Source organism: Corythoichthys intestinalis, chromosome 19 (genome assembly GCF_030265065.1).
Source record: "Corythoichthys intestinalis isolate RoL2023-P3 chromosome 19, ASM3026506v1, whole genome shotgun sequence".
Classification (NCBI taxonomy): domain Eukaryota; kingdom Metazoa; phylum Chordata; class Actinopteri; order Syngnathiformes; family Syngnathidae; genus Corythoichthys; species Corythoichthys intestinalis.
This window is the reverse complement of record NC_080413.1, coordinates 21,374,429-21,387,566: the sequence shown is the minus strand read 5'-3', so window position 1 is coordinate 21,387,566 and position 13,138 is coordinate 21,374,429. Positions and strand designations below refer to the sequence as shown.

Below are 13,138 nucleotides of genomic sequence, written 5' to 3'. Positions count from 1 at the left end.
GTATTCGTTTATTTAAAGTGGAGTTCCAAGGGTTTACTTTGAAAGTGTTTGCATTTAGTTTTATTGATTTGGGTGGATACACTGCCCTCCAGTCTGCCTCATTCCACATGGCTGAATCTAGCTGCCCCCTGTTAAGACCAACATAAGCTAAGTTTTTTTTGTTTGTTTTTTTTTAATGCATTCGTAATTTAGTTTATAGGTACTTAGAACTTCATCAGTGACGTGCGGTCAGGGGAGGCAGGGGAGGCACAGCCTCACCTGTCATCATGACAAAAAAATAATTGTAGCATCAAATTTATATTAATATTTGTCCATTGCTCTTTATGTATGACTCATTTCAAACATTTTTTATAGTCAAAATCGCTGAATTTGCCTATTTCCTGTTCAAATAAAAAAATGAAACAAGCGGTGCGGCAGCAACGAGTAAAGCCTCACCTCTGAATGCGCAATCCATAACAAACTGGGTTGATGCATGGAATTGGAGCGTGCTGGTTGCCGTACATCTGCATGTCGCCATTATAATGTTTCCAGATACGTTTATTTGACCTGATTTTCCACAGTCTGGCTAATGTCTTTAACCCTTAAAGTTTATTGTTTGTTAGCGACATATTTAATTTTGCTGATTGGCCGCACTGAAAGGGGGCGTACGTGAAACTGGACTTTACGTCAAAAGTGGACGCGATTAACAACACCGGAGCTAAAAGGTTTGCTTCAAACTACGGGACAGAAGATAACTCGCGCTTTTCAAACGGACTGGTACACCCGAAAAGGCTGGCTATGTGGCTGTCCTTCGAAAAATCGCCTTTGCTGCTTTCCCTGCCTTTTCTTCTCAACTTGTGCCAATGTCTGGACTAACACGAGATATTGTGACATTAAAAAACTACCACGAAGCCTCAGCAAACATGAGAGCTCGACCACTCACATTCAAAGCCTGATTGCTTTAAAAACTTTTGGAAGCTCAAGGATCGATTTGGCTTTGACGAACAGCGGAAGCTCAACGGTAGCAAACACAAGGCTAAGGTAAAGGAAAACCGAAAGAGTTTGAAAGACCTCATTAATGCAACCTGCATCCTAGCTAAACAGGAGTTAACATTTCGTGGTAACGATGAGCGTGTAAGCTCTTCTAAACGTGGCATATATGTAGAACGATTACATGGTTTTGCTGAGAAAGATGAAAGGTTAGCTAGACATTTGGACTCATCCGCTGTGTTTTTTGGCTTATCAAATAGAACACAGAACGATCTAATTGAAGCAATCCTCTCCATTGAGGCGGAGAGATTTTTTAAAGTAAAGGAAAATAAGGAGGACTTTTACAAAAAGGGCGTAGGTTTGCATAGGGACGGTAGGGACATAAAACTACCAACTTTTTCAGGATGCTAAAATTGTCCCCACCAACTTTTAAGCAACCTTACCTTTTTTGCATGATATAATGTTCAGTTATATAGAGAATTTAGATCTTTCAATAGTTCCATATGTTGTAAGGATAGAATTGACACTACCATTATTAAGTGAATTATTTTCATTATGCTTATGTTTGCTAATAAAAACCAGACATTTATTCAGGAATTTTTCAAAATGTTTCTTTAGTATTTTTTGAAAACAAAGGTTTGAATCATCTGAACCATTGCACGTATAATAGAAGTTATTATCAGTAGATAAGGATTTATTTTGCATTGATCATTTTGCCTATTAATTAATTAGGTTCATATACATGAGAAATGTGGCCCTTTGCCCCCTTCATCCAATCTGTTTGGTCTTATTAATGTCCCGTCCCCAGCAAAAAGTGTACCTACATGCAGGTTATGCTGTTATATCGTCCCTACGAATGTTGAGACCAAACCTATGCCCTTCCAAAGTAACGCCGGTTTTTGTGGTGAAGGACAGGCGCAAGACCACAAACAGTTTTCATTTCAATCTTATTTAAAAAAAAAAAAAAAAAAAAAAAAAAAAAGCTTAGACTAAGAAAAATACAATAGAATATTTAAAAACTAAATTTTGGACTTAAATAAAATATTCTTTGTTTTTCTTTTCACACTTTTTGTTTAGCAATCTGTAATTAACTGATTAAAGTATCAGAATTAAAAGTTTTAAAAACAACTGAATATTTCACTAAAGGTCAGAATTGAATTCTGTGGTTTTGTACACCACTCTTTACTCTCATTTTTGTTGCATGAATTATAGAAGTCCGACGGCCAACACATTGAGGGTGTAGAGCAAATGCATGTTATTTTCTTACTTTTACGTATCGATAATATGTACCGTGTGTGCGTGTTTTGTGAAGAATGCTGATGAGATATGAAATAACCAGTAGCCAATTGAATAAGCTACCCTTTTTGGTTTATATATTTGGAAATCTGACAATAAAGGAGTCAGTGCCTCACCAACCATGAACCTCACCGCACGTCACTGAACTTGATGTACTTAAAACCTCATTTACGTTTGAGGCTCAGCTCAGGTATTTTAATATTTTTTGTTTCCTTATCCAATTACTCGATTATTCGAACTAAATAGTTCATTAATTTAATCAACTGCTAAAATAAACGATAGCTGCAGCCCTGCTTGGATTACTTTTAAATTTATTTTAAATAAAGAGATAAATAAAAATAAATATTGGGGTTTTTTTGCCATTGAGTTTGATTTAAAACAATTGCATTTGAATTGGAATGGCGGGAATGGCTTGAGAAGTGAGTATTTTGAGATATGAGCTTTGTCACAAAGCAAAATTGTATGGAAAGGCACCACTTTAATCAAAAGGTTACATTTCACAATCGTATGTTTGTATAGATCAGTGTTTTTCAACCGGTGTGCCGCGGCACACTAGTGTGCCGTGAGAGATCGTCAGGTGTGCCGCGAGAAGTTACTTTTTTTTTTTTTTTTTTTTACGTTTCGTTTACGTCGTCGAGCGGAGTTTGTAACAGTCACCTCCTTAAACGGTGTTCCTCCCGACATCCACCACACGGTGGCGCTGCTTTATTTACATTGAATATCTTCTTCTTCTGTTGCTGCTTACTTGATGTTGGAGTTCTGCGAACGCGTGTGTGCGAACCCCTGAGCTTCCGAGTGTGAGTTACTGAATCCAAAAAGAGGCAATACTACCTGCCTGCAAAGCCATTGTTAGTGAGATGCTTGCGATTAAAGACATTTCTAGAGTCCCCGTCTGACAATTCTGAGCTTTTCGAGCCTAATTGCTATAAAAAATAAAAACAGAAAGAAATTAGGAGCTGTTGACGAAGATTCCTGCAAGCATATCGGCTTTGTGTTCATCCATACAGGCTCAAGTTTCACACTGAGTAAGTATAAACATTGAGAAATTATTTCATGATTAAATATGCTGTACAGAAAGTAATTTTGGAACATTTTTGGTTTGTGGTGTGCCGCGAGATTTTTTCCAATGTAAAAACGTGCCGTGACACATAAAAGGTTGAAAAACACTGGTATAGATAACAACCTGCCAATTATTTCCATGAAGATTGTCCTCATTATGTTCCAAGGTGAGCTGGTCAGCAGTCAATCATAGGGAACATATTAGCAAACAACGATTCATAATTACACTCATTTCACACATAAGCAGCTTGGACCATTCAATTACAGGTAACTTCCTGTGTTAATTCTTCATTTATATTCATTTAAATTACACTTCTGCAATACTTTTGCAATACTGTAGCTTTCCTTTTGCTGCTCTGTTTACCTAACAACATGAAGGAAACAAATCCTGCCTCATACATCCTCGAAGCAGCCCCGTCTCCAAGAAAAAAGACAAAAATCCCACTGTTCCGCCTTACTCTTCTTTGTTGAATTCATTGGCTGTGATTAACTGAACAATACCACTCAGCTGAAATGCTCAGAGATGATGCGAGCAACACGTGAGAGTGTCAGGCCAGAGCAGGCAGCGACTTATCCTCTGTCTTGTGCAGTGCACATTTAATTTTAGCTCCATTTGATCAACACCCACCGCTATTTAGAGGCGGTGACAGTTTGGCGATAGATGACTGTTTATTTCCAGTTATGCACTCCCATGAACCTTCTATGCTTATCACACAACATGACAAGGTGAATGAAGGTGATAATGATTAGTCACAATCGAAAGAAAACCTTTTTTTAAGACCTCAGTATTGTATGTCTACTGAATAGACGGATTTCCACGTGTTGCAGGTGGGTCTGGTATCCACTACGATACACACGGATCCTCCAAATAACACAAAGTAAGCAAACTACACGACCACACTCGATCCCTTGAGGGCCACTTTAATACGATTAGCAAACATAGCAAAGTAATTCCCAGGATGAGCGCGAGATGCGTTTAGCGATTAACGTTATAGCACTTTACCGTGTTCTAATCGGAACAGGATGGGGCTATTCTAGTTCGCGCTTTCCAGACTGTGAATGATGGGATCATCATGTGACCCACAAACATAAAATCATGTCAGTAAACCTTCAGGGAAAGAAAGTGTTTGGATTTTTACTATGTACAACACTGTCACTGTGTGGCGAATGTGTGTGAAAACCGTTTGTTTGATTGGGCTATGTTGGCTATATTCAAAGCAATCTGTCACTTTAAAACTAGCCAAGTTCACACACTGACACTCTAAGTGCCATGCAGTGAACATAATGTCTATGATGAAGGTGGCAAGCAGTCAGGATGACGCGTCGTCACGTGTGCATATGAGCACTCCAGAAACATTTGCACATTCGTGCAGTCATTTGTACGGATGTGAGCAGGCTGTTGCACTGAGGCTAAGTAGAGGAAGTCACACATTTTCCACTTCCTAGTTGGAAAATGAATTGGAGACGGCCTTCAGGATGGAGTTCCAACTTGGCAACTTGGGGGAAATTGACTTCCTAGGATGTAGTAATCGCATTTCACACAACAATGGCCAATGGGCTATAAAAAGGCAATATGTATTGGTTATAGTAGATCAGAATTCAAGTGCTGTTGAATGTATGTCTGGATTTGAGCTGTGCCTTATTATGATGGAAAAATTGGACATTATAAAAACAGCACTTCTCTGTATTATTCTATAAAATTGAGTTGTTGGTTTTTTTAACCGGTCCTGTTCAGCTGCTTGATATGGAAAATAGTGTTCTATTAGTCTAAACAGTTTTAGTGTATCACACGGGAGTATGATATACTCCCATTGAGATCATCCATTTAGTTTATTAGGAGAAAGCAGCAAGTAGGTAGGGGTTATGGGGGGACAGAAAGGAAAATAAAAGAGGAGAGAGACAGAAGAACAAACAACAAGAAATTCATTCAAACGCCTACACTACCTATCAATATAGTGGTGCTATCGTTAGCTAATGGTATTCCGCGTATACACCATGTGGGGGGCCTGGCGACCGAGGAGAATGAGAAGGGGGTGAGTCAAAAAGAGATGTGATTAGGCGGGGTGGAGCGTACACAAATCCGCAATGGGTGTTGTAGAACCCAGTATTATGTGAATCACCAGTAAGTGCGGATGTGTTGACATCCTATTCTATGCTGCCTGATCGCCAATCTTGGCTCCGACTCTTTCGATTTTTCTCAATTCTCCACTTGAGTATGTCTAATTGCACCCAGACATGCATGAATCCCATCAGATGTGTGATAGTCCTATAGACAAGTGGAAATGCTGCGCGAGGGCCACCCCAGGGCCACGGCCCCTCCACAGCCAATCAGGGAGGTGAGACAGCGTGGCCCATCCCTACTCCTGCAGCTCCAGCAAGGGGGCCTCCGCCATCCCTAGACACCAAGGGTGGTCCACTGATCATCCGCGCCACTTTTATACGGCCTTCTGAGAAGTGATGAGGGGACGCGGCACCAACCCCTGCGCCTGCCCCCACCTTCAGACCAACGACTGCTGCAACCCCCCCAACCGACATGGCACACCATGGGTTCCCCACGGCCCGTTAGGCCCAGGATCCCCAACTGGAGTGGGTGACACCCCGCTGACATTCAGCTAACCTAAGGAGGATACTCGGGTAGAGAAGATAGGGGAAGGCGGAAGCAGGAGAGCGCCAACTCCCCAACCATCTCCGCTACCGGCAGCCCAGGCGATGAGGAGGCCCCGCTCTGGGAGCCACGCCATGAAGAAAAGTGTGGGACCCAACTACCATCCTATTAACCAGCACCGTGGTGGGATTGTGTGGGGAGGGTAATGCAGTGTATGCATTAAAATAGGAGCGCGCGGCTGAGGGCAATAGGACCGCCACATGGTAGTTATTCCCAGCTGCACATCCCACCAACCTTCGTCGAAGCTCCCCCGTGGAGTATAATATATGTGGTGCGTTAAAAGAGGTGCGGTAATGGCGGGGCCGGCGGCAGGGATGCAACTGTCAAGTCACCCACCCACCCAACCAGTCCCAGCTCCCCCACATCCTCGGTGTATGATGCATTAAAATCAAGGGGGAGGCAGTGCGGGACTGTACGGCCCCAATCAGACTCTCCCCTGAAGAACTGAATGAGGGTGTCTGTGCAAAAGGGGATTTATTTTTTTAAATTTTATTTTTATTTTTTTTATGATTATGGTTGCCTAAAAGAATTTATGTTTGCTTTCAGAACAAATGATCTATTTACAAAATCAGCAAATACTAGTTCAGTACAGATTTTTTGTTTTGCTTTTGATGGGATAGGTTTGACTTCTATGCAGTCTTTCATCAACTTAGCTGTTGCGGGCTGAGAAAAAGTGAGTGTGGTAAACTGTCTTGTTAAGATAACGTTGATTTAACAAGGTGGATAGAAACATGGCCTAAAGCAAAGACAGTCTTTGAAGGCATCAGGTAAAAGAGTCATCATCTCAGAACTGCACTAGGAAATGATTTAGCCACCATTTTCATGTGCTCACCTCCAGCTCTCATTTTTAAGACTAACATTGAGCTCTAGAGTTTCAGAGCACAAGTAGTTTGGGCTGGATTTATACCAAATCTCAAACTGTTCACACAAAGTACCAACCAGGTACAGTGTTCCCTCGCTACTTTGCATTTCAAACTTCATGCCCTCAGTCCATCGCGGATTTTTTTTTTTCCAATTAAAATGAAGGAGTAAATAAATACAGATTAGCAGTCCCGAGCCGATCACGTAGTCTCACTTTCACTCCTGCTGCTCTTTGTTGGTCAGGCAGTGCACTGGAGTTGCTTATTAAAGTTAACGATGATTGACAGACGTTTCATGTTTGATCTGGCCGCAGATGCCTGAAAACCGAAGCTTCAAAGCACCGCATGCGTGAATCATCGCTTAACTTGTTAAACAGTTCTTGTGGCAACCATTGTGTGTATGTGAGCAGCTTGAGCAGATTTGAGTGGACTCACTCCCTGAAACATTAATAAAGGATTTTTCTACTTTATTCTTGCTTAAAAATAATTCGTTTGGACAGCAACATGTTTAAAACGTATCGAATTATTACATTTGAAGTGCTTAAAAACCATTTCTTAATATACAGTGCCCTCCATAATTATTGGCACCCCTGAAAAGATGTGTTTTTAGCTTCTAATAATTTTTTTTAATTCAAATAATATGGGACCTTAATGGGAAAAAAAGAAAAATCCAACCTTCAATACAAGTGCATTCATTCAGTGGGGAAAAAATCCCACATAAAGAAAAAAATATTTGACATCAAATAACATGTCTTATATGTATGTCTTTCCAATGCTAAATCTGAATAAATACACTGGTCACACAATTTTTTTTTTTTTTTTTTTTTTTTCGGGGGGGCTGTACTTCCCGGTTTTTCACTTATCACGATGGGTTCTGGTCCCTATTAACCGCAAAAATATATATATAGAGAGAAATATATAGAGGTTGATTCTGAAAGTTGCCAAAGTTTGTCTTCCTTTAGTACATGCATTTTATGGAGAAAAACTAGTTAGTCATAATATTAAGACACATTTGTGATATAGGAAAAATTATGTATAAGGACAGAAAGTAAAAATTATACAGGAAAATCTAATCAGACTTGAGAAAAATAATAATCAAAAAAAAAAAAAAAAAAAACTAAAGGAAAAAAAAATGTTCTTTAAAATTCCAAAAATTTTAATGTCACAAGTCAAAATATAACAATTACTCTAAAGGGGGAAAAAAGAGTTCTTTAACATTCCAAAAATTTTAATGTCACAAGTCAAAATATAACAATTTTGTAATTATACAATAATAAAGTCTATATTTTATAAACGAAGATACACTACAGTAAAATAAGGATTCACAATTTTTAGAATACATACGTTAAATAACGCTTCCTAAATTTGAATATAACTGAATAGAGCCTGAACAGTGACACTGGATTAATCCATTATTATTACACTTCCTATCCATACCCCATTCAGTGCCTACAATATGACCAAACAAATTGGAACTAGTGGTCCAAAAACGTACAAAACATTTGAACCATGTAGTAAATCCAAGTTTTCGTTGTTGTCACGTAACACAAGAATCCATGCCCAACGGATAGAAGATAGCAGTACACTTATGTTATTTTCCACCAAAAAATATTACTCTTTAACGCAATGTGACAACAAGAATGAATAATAATGACTCGCTGTCAAAGTTCATTAACTTCCTGCTACATAGAGAGCCTCTTGCATCTCATCCTTGCCCCTAAATTTAAGGCCACACTCTGGTATTATTACACTGGCTGTAATCAGTTCATTAGGTAAGATTCATTTCATGCCGAGGTGATGCTCCGTGTATGTGGGGATGCTCTCTTTTTCTTGTAACATGTAAATGATCCGCAGCATTTTCCTAATCAGCCAATTAATCACCATCTTAGGAGTCTAATCTTTCTCTTAGGCTCTGTTCAACATAATGGGTTTTCTACATTCAAACCCATGCTTTGATTACTAATGAAGCTATTTGGCACCTTGTTGCACATCTTAAACACGGTTCTCCAGTGGCAGCGTCCAGAGTTAGGGGTCATCGTGACATTTATACCTGAGTGATTTCATGACGCTTGGATCTTTGAATGATGAATGCCTCAAAATGTTCATTAAGATTTCCTCTGAAGTTACCAGCAAGGAATCTCAAGGTTGTCAAAAGAACCATAAACGTTTCTTCTAAATTATATATTTTCTCAAATGAAAAATGGCCTAGTTCATCATGCTTCATACTCCAGTCAAAAACATACTGACTCATCATGTATTTCAATTGCAAATCAGTTTAACATCAATAGCTTTAGCGTGCACAAGGGTGCAGTCTTACTTACATATTAAAGAAGTGCAAGTACAGCAACATTTCACTACAAACTACAGGAACTAACATGACATAAGCTGCTTTCACACTGCAGGAACATGAGTTTTTTAGTTCCTATAATTATAGGCCTCTCTAGTAGTTATTATAGAAACTATCCTTCGCCAGGGAGTCACGTTCGCACATGATAAAGACTACTGTGATTTTGTAGTCTGCACCAGTGATGCATTACTTACTTATCACAACCAACTCTGGCCAAAAAAAAAAAAAACTAAAACAAAACAAAAAAAAAAAACGCGAAAACTAAGCTGAACGGAAAACAACGAAATGGAAACCATCGAAGACCCGGTGGCAATTATTGATTGTTTGAAGGGAACAGTTTCCATCGGTGATCAAATCCAGTGTCTATTCAGCAACTTTTTGAAAAAAAAAAAATACTTTTAAGGGTAGTTTTATTAAGTCATACGTTTTATTTTTATTTAAGTAGATTTATGAAGCAGAAACACTACTCTTAATCCACTACTTTAGGCTACACCAGTCGTAACTTTTTTCCTTTTTATTCTACATACAGTATTAGATTTTACCTTTTTTTTTTGCCAGAGATGACGCAACAATGGCTTCAACAGTTTCACCAATGAGACGTTGCAACAATATTCACATGACTCCTTTACACCAACCCGACTCAAGCTAGCCGTTCTATGATCACGCCAGCCTGTTCAATCACTTGGCATCTTTAAAGCTTTAAAGCTGCTTTCAACATGACTCGAAAGCACGGATTTGTCACCGATTGACCATGGAAAAACGTAAATATGATCCTTTTAATTTCATAATAGGAAATGTTTTATCCACTAGAGTCCAATGCTCATTTACGTAAATTTTTTCTCTCGCCGGAATTCAGTGATATATATATATATATTTTTTTTTTTTCTTTGGCTTAATGTGGATATGTAATACGTTATAGTACAGTATATTAATAACCGTTCATATAGATAACTTTGTGCTGAGCAGTGTTGTGTTCATCAACAATGACGATAACGAAAATATTTCGTCAAGAAACACTTTTTTCATGACAATGACAAGACGATAACGAGCTAAAAACGTGTTTTAGGAGACTAAACAATATTGAGACGAATGCTAGTTTTCGTCTGACGAGACGAGTACGAGACAAAAATGCGCAATAGTTTATGTCACATGTTCACAATGTGTGACATTTTATGTGTAGTTAACCTGCATGTAGCAGTGTCTGGCTGTGTCACTTGTAACGTGCTGCCCCCCCCGACTCACCAGTGTGTCGTCTCCAGTATCAATGCAGGCTTGCGAACGGTAAGATTTGTTTTCTTGGCCAGAGAGAATGTGCAATGTTGCTTTAGCCTTTAAAAGTCTGTGATCACACACTCAATGTAACTCATAGCATTAGCATAACATTAGGCTAATGCTAAAGGTGATCGTCCTCTAAACCAGGGGTGGGCAAACTATTCCACAAAGGGCCACTGTGGGTGCGGGTTTTTGCTGCAACCCATGAAGAGGACACCTTTTCACCAATCTGGTGTGTTATAAGTGCAATCAGTTGATTGCAGACAGGTGCTTCTTGTTTCCATTGAAACCTCATTGGTTAAAAGCTCGGTGCTGGATCAGTTGGAACAAAGACCAGGACCCACTGCGGCCCTCGAGGACCGGTTTGCCCACCCCTGCTCTAAACTCTCTGACCACTTATTTTTACATATAGTTTGTGGCGTCCAGGTGGCTAAAATTAATTGAAATAATATCCTGTTTTCCTTCTGAGTGTGTATAATCACCGAGTTGGCATTGTTCTTGTAGACACTACAATTATGTAGTCATCTGTTAATGTTCATTCGAAATAGTTGGAAACCTTTATCTATTTTTGGAGTAATATTTTTCAATTTTCTAGACGAAAACATTTTTAGTAAGCGTCGACTAAAACGAGACGAAATTAGTCGAATTTTCATCAGCAAAAACTAGACAAAGACAAATACATTTTGAGATGAATAAAATATGACTAAAACTAAAAAGTACTGTATTATCGTCCAAAAGACTAAGACAAAAATTAAAAGGGCTGCCAGAAACAACACTGGTGATGAGAAAAAAAATACCATTGTTTAAAAAAAAAAAAAAACATTGTAAGCAGTTATTCACATTGTTACTCATTACTTAAGTATTCTTTTCACCATATACCTTTTTACTTGTGCTTCAGTACATTTTTTGAGGACTACCTTTAATTTTACTCGAGGAATATTATTTTGAAGCACTTGAGTAAAACATTTGGCCTCTCTACCAACCTCTGCTAACAAGACTGGAAGAGCACATGAATTTAGTACAGGGTAGTTGTTTTGTTTTTTTTTCTAAATATGGCATATCCTCAAGACGCACAAGTATGGAAGGGGCGTAGCTGCTGATTTCAGCAAATCACCCAACACCTACGTAATCGTACCACTTCAGAGTAGGAACTAAAATGCTGCTCGGAACTCGAGTTCCTGGTCCCTAGTTCCTACCTAATACCCAAAATTACATCATGGTCCTCAAATAGGTTCGAAAAACTGCGAACAGTTCCGACAATGCAAAAGCGGCTATACATTCCTGAAGGTGACCATGACCATTTAAATGATAGAAATGCAATTTGTGTCAAGTACCTTAAAAGTGGAAATCACTGGCAAGTGAAAGCCAAATGGCTATTTAAATATACACTGTATATGAATTTCATAGAACTGTTTAGAGTGCTTTTGCACTTTCTACTTTAATGGGGAAATGATCTGTTATTACAACTGTAATTGGCAGGTAGGCGTTGAAAATGGACTTCTGCCTTTTTGTATTTGTGGCAGTTGACAATTATCTCATCTTATAAACTCTACTCTGATTCGTTTTACAGTATGTCTCAAAACTCAAACTGTTCTGCAGATTTATTAGTTACTACGAAGCTTTTGATGGCTTTATTGGGGCTTTCGTTGGTTCTTTGTTTGGGGCGCTGGTATTGCTTCTACTTGCGGCAGCTTGGTGTGAACAAACTCCCACATCCTTAGATGGTTTTTGCTTAGGAAAATTTCTGTCCGAGCTGACAATCCGGAATTATTTGCATTATACAATGCTTTCAGTTATATAGGTAATTTAGATAATCTTTCCGAATGTTCTAAGGATAGTGTGAAAGAATATATTTTATTCATGCTTATAAAACACGATTATTGACTGCTGTGAAAACTATTCAGGTTCGTGCGTTCCAAATATGTGTGCTTCATGTATTCCTTTGAACTTCCAAAATGACGCCAGTTGATTGCCTTATCAAGTTTTGACTCCCTGTTTTTCCAGCATGCTTTTCTGTGGAAAATTCCCAAGTTGAGCTGTAATAAGTTTCACTTCTGTTTCACAGTAAGCATCCAGTTTTAAGAAAAAATACCAAATAAGGAAAAGCAGTTAAGAGCTGACTCACTCTGAACTAGCTGACTCACTCTGAACTAGCCAATTATCGCTCACCAAATACCCACTGTTATGACATGTTTATGACCATGTGACTTTGTAAATAAAAGGGTTGCACGAGCTCCAAAAGGTGGGACACCCCGTGCAGCACGTTAAACTTTGAACGAGACTCGAGTGATTTCTGATATGGATTTAGGATTTCTTTCTCCTTGCGACTGACATTAGAATAGAATACTTTTGGTTGTGTTTTATTTCCTGAAAGATAGAATAGACCCTACCATTATTAAGTGATTTTTTTTTCATTATGCTCAGACTTTTATTTATCCCTTTTCACTTGCTGAATGTGCCAGTCCATTTTCCTCATATGCACTTTTGAATGGCTGATGACTTGACATCCGCCCCCCCCCCCCCGCCCCTTCCCGCCACACATGCACTCACACAACCCAGACAATAATCATGTCAACAACATGCCGCCTCCACCAGCCCCTTCGAAGAGGAAGGTTATTAGAAGTTTTTTTAGGCCAGCAGCAGCCATTGAAATTAATGTAAAAAGTGGTG

The 13,138-nt window shown here is 38.9% G+C and overlaps 1 protein-coding gene across 2 annotated transcripts in view; it reads left to right on the top strand.

The window, feature by feature from the left end:
• tmem121ab (transmembrane protein 121Ab) overlaps window positions 1-13,138 on the top strand; it is a 132,435-nt gene that overhangs the window by 103,582 nt on the left and 15,715 nt on the right. Inside the window, exon 1 of one of the 2 annotated variants that reach the window (XM_057822668.1) lies at window positions 9,886-9,957. The exons of the other annotated variant lie outside the window; for it this stretch is intronic. The gene's annotated coding sequence lies outside the window, so the exon portion shown is untranslated. Of the gene's footprint in view, window positions 1-9,885; window positions 9,958-13,138 lie in introns of those variants that run through there. 2 annotated transcript variants of the gene reach the window in all.